The sequence below is a fragment of the Carassius gibelio genome, chromosome B5 (assembly GCF_023724105.1).
Source record: "Carassius gibelio isolate Cgi1373 ecotype wild population from Czech Republic chromosome B5, carGib1.2-hapl.c, whole genome shotgun sequence".
NCBI classification, from domain to species: Eukaryota; Metazoa; Chordata; class Actinopteri; order Cypriniformes; family Cyprinidae; genus Carassius; species Carassius gibelio.
This window is the reverse complement of record NC_068400.1, coordinates 16,218,279-16,226,484: the sequence shown is the minus strand read 5'-3', so window position 1 is coordinate 16,226,484 and position 8,206 is coordinate 16,218,279. Positions and strand designations below refer to the sequence as shown.

The following is an 8,206-nucleotide window of genomic DNA, read 5'->3' as shown; positions in this document are numbered from 1 at the left end:
TGCTGTTTTTTAATCATGCAGATAACAGCAGTCATGTCAGAAACAGTTATGGTGTAGTTGTCCTGGTGTGAAGCTCATTTACATAGTTTAAAGTTCACAGACAAAGATGTGTGTTGGGCTCATGCATTATTCCTTTTGCAAACCTCTTTCAAATGATCACAAGCATTGTTCTAAACACGCTATGAATCCAAGCATGATAAGAAATGGTTGAACTATGCATTCATTTATATGTTAATCATATGGACTGTTGTGTTAACAGTCAATTTCCATTAACAAAACTTATAGATAGATGTTTGTGGGCTCTCTTTGTTTATCCACTTCTGGTGCATCTAGTGATATTTTTTATGGCCCATGTTTGGTGCTTACTGGTTGCTTTATTTTCCCATATTCTCACATGCAATCCTGACTGCTTGACCCTTGCAGACTGCTTATCCACCTCCATGGCTGACTCACCCGTGCTCATTACTGCAATGCTGATGTGCAATCAAACAATTAACAAAAGGTCACGGCTGCCATTGAAAGGAACAACCTCCCCTACAGAAAAGATGCTACCCTGCCAGAAAGCAAATGTTTCTGTGGATAAATGAACAAGCCACAGACCTTTAGAGAAGATACATGCTTTGTGTTCTTAGAAAAAGAAGTGGACGCCAGCCTCCATGGCTTTCCTTGAACTGGGCAATCGTTACAAATGTCAGCATGATTGATCTATGTTTTCCTTTGTCTCAGCCCAGTGGGAATTTCAGCATATGACTAAATTGATAGCATTAAACACATAAAATAGCAGTTTAAGTGTAATGTATAACACATCTTACATGCATGTTCAATTCCATAACTTTATAGATGCAATGTGATTTGCAAAGCTAAATAATATCAGTTATTATTTATATGTATTGTGTAGTCACAAAAATCACAAAGGCCTAGAAATAGAAAAAGGGACACTTGCTTTGGCAATTAGAATAGTTATTCATTTAGAAACAGCAAAGGTCTTGCACATGAAGGTTATTATACCATCTAATTACTGTCAGAATAAAACATAAAATATCCACACTGGACCATTTTATTTTTTATTTATTTATTTTTTTTTTTTCCTACAGTAATTGTCACAGTGTGACAAATGGCATGTGGAACTTATTCCCGCTGAAGCAGTGTTCCCGGGGGAACGCTTTGAGTGTAACTCTGTTCCCAGGCCTGTGTGTGTGTTTGTTGCTGTGACAACCCCAAATGATGGATTGGCAACAGGTGTGGGGGATTTACTCAGAGTTTGCGTGAGGCCTCATCAACAGTGGAGAGGATAAAAAGCAAGAGAGAGAGGTGGTGCGTGTGGTTTTTCTCCCTTGTGAAAAGTCGTTTTATTGGGTGGTAATAGTTACTGGAGGACGGGTGAATGAAGAGGACAGTGTTGCTTGATGAGGGATTCGAGAACAACAGCAGGAGAGCGAATTACCCTGTTTGCATTGGAGAGGAGCTGAGTAACTGAGAACTGAGTCTTGTAATTGCACACGTTTGACACTGAATTGGATGTGGTTTGGAGTGTTTGGATCACGATCATAAATATCACTGAGTGGATTGTATTGATTCATTACCGATCTCTTACCTCTCCCTCCTCTATAAATGGTGATGTGAACTCTGCCTGTGACTGTGAAGAAAAACATCTCAGAACATCCTCCGTGGCAGTGAGGATTGCGCCCTCCCCCTTCCCTTCGGACAGAAACCCGAATGTGAGTGCTGGCTTTAAATTGCACGTCGTGAAGTGAGTTTGCAGTGGCTAAAATTGATGTTTTTCCCCCACAATATATGTTTGAAGTGGAATTGTCGTGTGTGTGTGTAAGCTACATTCCTGTTTACCACGCACTCTCTATGTGTCATGAGGGCTGACTGTCAATAGTAAGAGTCCTGCGACACTGATTTGTTCCAACTGTCTGGATGTTGAGGATTTATCATCTGGGATGTGAATTAACCCCTCTGTTGTGCTAATAGGAGAAGAGATGCCCTGTTAAAATATTTACTATCTGCCTCAGAAAAGCTCTGTGCAACCTGTTGACTTCGAGTCTGCTGTATTCCTGCCATTCAACTGTATGGTGAGAGGTGTTCGCTCCTTCCAATACATGTGAATTGTATACTTGCCTGAAACATCCATTCTGTCTGTCTCAGAAGAAGCCCCATTCAGCCTGTTGACTTCGAGTCTGCTGTATCCCTGCCATTCAACTGTATGGTGAGAGGTGTTCGCTCCTTCCAATACATGTGAATTGTATACTTGCCTGAAACATCCATTCTGTCTGTCTCAGAAGAAGCCCCATTCAGCCTGTTGACTTCGAGTCTGCTGTATCCCTGCCATTCAACTGTATGAAGAAGCCCATATTCAGCCTGTTGACTTCGAGTCTGCTGTATCCCTGCCATTCAACTGTATGGTGAGAAGTGTTCGCTCCTTCCAATACATGTGAATTGTATACTTGCCTGAAACATCCATTCTGTCCGTCTCAGAAGAAGCCCCATTCAGCCTGTTGACTTCGAGTCTGCTGTATCCCTGCTATTCGTCTGTATTGTGAGAAGTGTTCGTTCCTTCCAATGCATGTGAACTGTATACTTGCCTGAAACATCCATTCTGTCTGTCTCAGAAGAAGCCCCATTCAGCCTGTTGACTTCGAGTCTGCTGTATCCCTGCCATTCAACTGTATGGTGAGAGGTGTTCGCTCCTTCCAATACATGTGAATTGTATACTTGCCTGAAACATCCATTCTGTCTGTCTCAGAAGAAGCCCCATTCAGCCCGTTGACTTCGAGTCTGCTGTATCCCTGCCATTCAACTGTATGGTGAGAAGTGTTCGCTCCTTCCAATGCATGTGAACTGTATACTTGCCTGAAACATCCATTCTGTCTGTCTCAGAAGAAGCCCCATTCAGCCTGTTGACTTCGAGCCTGCTGTATCCCTGCTACTCATCTGTATGAGGAAGCCCCATTCAGCCTGTTGACTTCGAGTCTGCTGTATCCCTGCTATTCATCCGTATTGTGAGAAGTGTTCGTTCCTTCCAACGCATGTGAACTGTATACTTTGTCTGAAGCATCCATTCTGCCTGTTTCAGTAGAAACCCTGCACAGCCTGTTGACTTAAGAGTTTGTTGCATCCTTGTGGCCCACCTGTGCTGAGAGAGGTGACTGTCCTTTGTCACGAACGTGAGAGGGGCACGTTTTGTCTGGAATATCCACTCTGACGGTGTCAGGAGAAGCCACCTTGCTGAAGACCGTGCACCTGCCGTATACGTACTTGACTAATATCATTCGCCTCAAATTCCGTACCTGTGGAAGAAGGAAGGAAGGCTGGAATTACATACTTACCGGAGGAGACTTACCGGACCCCTCACTTGCCAAACACATCCCCACCTCAAGGCTGTGTATCTGCCGTGTACGGACCTGACCGATATCCATCCGTCCCAAATTCTGCATCTGTGAAGAAGGGAAGGGAGTTTGGAAGTATTTAATTACCAGAGGAGACTTACCAGACTGCGGGCTTGCCGATTGTATTCCCACCTGTGAAATACCTACTTGACCACCCATCTGTCCATCTATTGCGGGGCCCGCACAGAGGAAGAGGGCGGGAGAGTCCCCGGTCGCTGCATTGTTTACCTTCAAGCCCTGAGGGTAACAAAGAAGATTTTAGTTTAGGATTCCCAATTTGTTTTTACTTCAAAATAAAACTTGTTAAATTTATTCTCTGTCTCCGACTCTTCCCTCTGATACGCTCCTCGAGGTGGTCCTGGTTTAGGGGAGGGCGCAGTCCAGCTTGGCCCCCCTGACCTGTGACAGATTGGCGTAGTCGGCAGGGTACTACCTCGAGTTGAGCGACCAGAGGTCGAGATGGCAGAAGAGGAAGTGCTTGGGGCACGGCAACCCGTCGTGCCAATCTTTATGGGGGCTCCGTGGGCTCCGAAGTATGGAGGCCCGGGATCCGAAATGAGCTTGTCGATGTGGAAGGTACAGGTGGAGTACCTGGCAGGGCTCCAAGGTCTGAGTGCCCCGCAGCAGGTTCAGTTTGTTTTAAACTCTTTGGAAGGGGAAGCGAGGAGAGAAGTTCAGGCAGCACCGGCAGCAACTCGAGCGACTGTCCAGGCCATTTTTGACTTCCTCACGGGACAATATGGAGACACCACCCCGGTAGCTGTTCTGAGGACGCAATTTTTCAATTCTCGGCAAGGCCCTCGGCAATCTGTTCGGGCATTTACCCTACAATTACGGGAACAGTTTTCTAGACTTACAGGGAGACAGGATCATGGCCTGGGGGGCGAAGAGGTTTTACTACGAGATCAGTTTTTAGTGGGGCTGCGGGAAGGCCCTGTGCGTCAGAGTCTGCGGGTGCAATTTCGACGAACCCCGAACCTGACCTTTGAAGAGCTTCGACAAGAAGCACTGGCCCTTGAGTGTGACCACATGGAGAATGTAGATCCTCCCAGCTGCCTAGCCACGAATGTTGTTAGCACCCCTTCGACTACTACGACATCTGACTGGAAGCAGGCCCTCCGGGAAGAGTTGAAGAGAGATGTGCGGGAACAAATGTCTGACCTATCTAAATCTTTTATGGAAGAGCTTCGGCGAGAGCGCCTCCAGTTGTCCTCTTTACCGCGGGAGCGGGCTTACTCTGATGGGAACCGTCCTCCCGACCGCCGTCCATCCCGACCTTCTGGCTCGCGATTTCAGTGGGATGAGCGTGGGCGTCCCATCTGCAACGGCTGTGGAGAGCCGGGACATTACTTCCGTCAGTGTCCTGCTCGACGTGCATCGCAAGGGGGTTTTTAGAGTTTCCGGCCACTGTGGGTCAAGTGGTCGGGACCCCCTTATCAGACCCCTCTCTGCCTACAACTTCTAGGAGCCGCCTGGTGGGCTGTTGCCCAGTGGTGGTGGTTCAGGTCAATGACCAGAAAGTGCAGTGCCTCTTGGATACAGGCTCCCAAGTGACCCTATTCACCGAAAGCTTGGCCCATGAGTTGTTTGGCACCGAAGGTCGTCCACCTGCGGAAGCCCCCTGGTTGACGCTACGTGGGGCGAATGGTCTTGACATCCCGTACGTGGGATACCTTGTGACTGATCTAAAGATTCAGGGAGTAGTGGTGCTACAGAAAGGAGTGGTGGTCGTACGAGACACATGCCTGGGGTCTCATCGTGCCCTGATTGGGATGAACGTCATTTCGGACTGTTGGGAGGAGCTGTTCCGAAGTAGACCGGCTCGAACAGCTGCAACATCAGCCGGGCAGGAGTGGGACCGCATCAGGGCCGACTGCCGTCGAGTATGTCTGGCCGAACAACAGGGGGATCGGGAAACCACGGGAAGAGTAGCCTGCCGTTACGCCTTGTCCATTCCAGCTCAGAGTGAGGCTTTGGTCGGGGTCAGGTTGCCTCCTCGACTTTATAGTCCGGAAGATTGGGTCATGGTGGAACCCCATGAAGATGGTCCCAAGGTGGAAGTTGCTCGAGGATTGGCGACTGTTCAGGGGGGCCGGGTCTCAGTGCGAGTCAGGAACATGAATCCTTTCCCTGTTCACTTGTATCGTCACCAGCGTTTGGCCCGGGTGACCTCAGTGAGGCCCCAGCAGGTTCGTGAACAGGGTGAAGTCAACTTCAATCGGGTAGGCCCGACAGTGGTAGAGGTGGCCCTGACACGAGCAGGTTCGGGGGCGGGAGAGATAGGAGGAGGGTTGCCTACCCACCTGATGGGGGAGTCTTTACGGGGTGAAGGACTAGGAGAAGAGCAATTGGGACAACTCCAAGAGTTCTTGATGGAATGGCAGCACTTGTTTTCCACTCACGATGAGGATTACGGCCGCACGGATGTGGTGCGACATCAAATCCCAACTGGGGATGCTGCACCCAGCCGAGAGCGCTATCGACCCGTGCCCCCGACCTTGTATTCAGAGGTCCGCACCCTTTTGCGAGGGATGCTTGACAAGGGGATTATTCGAGAGAGCAGTAGCCCTTGGGCTGCCCCGATAGTACTGGTTCGAAAGAAAACTGGTTCCTGGAGGTTTTGTGTGGATTACCGCAGGCTGAATCAAGTCACCAAAAGGGATGCTTTCCCGTTGCCTCGAGTTGAAGACTCTCTTACGAGCCTCACACAAGCCACCTGGTATTCCACCCTTGACTTGGCCAGCGGTTACTGGCAGGTGCAGATGGACGAGCATGACCGGGAGAAGACTGCATTCACTACCCCCTTTGGCCTATATGAATGGGACCGGATGCCGTTTGGCCTTTGCAACGCCCCAGCCACGTTCCAACGGCTGATGCAGCGTTGTTTAGGCAACCAACTGATGGATTCCACCCTCGTCTATCTAGACGACGTCATTGTCTACTCCCCAGATTTCAAGTCCCATCTCGAGCACCTAGAGCAAGTCTTCCGTTCCCTAGAGCGATATGGGTTGAAGCTCCAGCCAGACAAGTGCCAGCTCTTCCGCAAAGAGGTTAAATTCTTGGGGCATGTGGTGAGTGCAGCGGGGATTTCAGTTGATCCCGAGAAGGTGGTGGCAGTGCAGGAGTGGGCTGCGCCCAAGACGGTGCGCCAGGTTCGTTCATTCCTGGGCTTCGTGGGTTACTATAGGCGATTCATTAAGGATTTCTCTAAAATCGCTAGGCCGATCAACCAGTTGCTGGGAGGTATGGGACGAGTTCGTGGCCGAGGGTCCCCTTCGATCCAATGGGATCCGGCCTGTGAAGCTGCCTTCCAGAAACTCAAGCAGGAACTACTACAGGCCCCGATCCTAGCCTACGCTGACTTCACACAACCCTTCATCCTGTATACCGATGCTAGCCACCTGGGCTTGGGGGCTGTCTTGGCCCAGAAGCAACAGGGAGAGGAAAAGGTAATCGCCTATGCAAGCCGAAGTTTACATCCAACGGAGAAGAACGACGCCAATTACAGTTCTTTTAAGCTTGAGTTACTGGCAGTGAAGTGGGCGTTGTGTGAAAAGTTCAAGGATTACTTGTGGGGAGCCAAGGTACGGGTCGTCACGGACAATAACCCGTTGGTTCATTTGCAGACTGCTAAACTGGGGGCGGTGGAACAACGCTGGGTGGCCCAACTGGCCAATTTTGATTATCAGCTCCAGTACCGGCCAGGAAGAGAACACACTAATGCCGATGTACTATCAAGGTTACCCGGCGAAGGATCGGCAGGTCAGGTACCAGCACCAGAAGCGGGGTCCGATGAGGGACTGATGGTGGGAGTTGTAGAGGCACCGGGGCAAGTATCGGAGGAACCCCCCCCTTGTTGGGGGTGGGACCCACAGCGATGGAGGCGGTGGCAGGGCGAAGACGGAGATGTAGCGTTGGTTCGAACGTGGCTAGAACAGAAGGCCTGGCCTGAGGGTGTGGAACGCCGGACTCAGACTCGGATTGTGCGGGGCCTGCTGGGACAGAGGGGGAGACTCTATTTGAAGGAAGGTGTGCTCTGTAGGGCCCTCCAGGACCCAGGTCGGGGCGATGAGGTCTGTCAAATCGTGGTCCCTGAAGGGCGTTGTCAGGCTTTATTGGAGGCATATCACACCAAGATGGGACATCAGGGGCAGGAGAGGACATTGGCACTGGTGAGGCGACACTTCTACTGGCCCGGAATGGAGGGTGCCACGAGGACTTACCTTCAGAGGTGCCCACGCTGCACGTTGTTTAAGACCAAGAAGGACGTACGGGCACCGCTGGTTCCGATGCAGGCCAAGGCACCGCTACATATGGTGGCCATGGATTATCTGACTTTGGGACGGCCAGTGGATCGGATCCAGAACATCCTTGTGGTAACCGATCTGTTTACTAAGTATGCTTGGGCCATCCCAACTGTGGACCAAACCGCCATTACGACTGCCAACGCCCTTTGGAGGTATGTGATCCAACCATTTGGATGCCCTGAAATTTTCCACTCAGACCAAGGAACCAACTTTGAGTCCAGGGTGATCCATGAGCTGTGCCAACTGTACGGATGCAAGAAGACCCATACGACTCCCTATCACCCCCAAGGGAACGGGGGGTGTGAGAGGTTTAATCAGACCTTGCTGAGTTTATTAGGAACCTTAGAGGAGGAACAGCAAGGCCATTGGGTCGACAGACTCCCGGCGATGGTACAGGCCTATAACAACAGTGTACACAGTACCACTGGTTACGCCCCCACCTACCTGATGTTCGGCAGACATGTGAGACTTCCGATGGATATGCTTCTGGGGACCACTGCAGGGGAA

At 50.2% G+C, this 8,206-nt stretch overlaps 1 long non-coding RNA gene across 1 annotated transcript; it reads left to right on the top strand.

The window, feature by feature from the left end:
• The first annotated feature begins 1,099 nt into the window (after positions 1-1,099).
• LOC127958496 (uncharacterized) lies at positions 1,100-3,087 on the top strand. Its single transcript, XR_008154039.1, has 3 exons — positions 1,100-1,718; positions 1,978-2,408; positions 2,884-3,087. It is a non-coding gene; the product is annotated as an uncharacterized LOC127958496 (long non-coding RNA).
• The last annotated feature ends 5,119 nt before the right edge of the window (positions 3,088-8,206 follow it).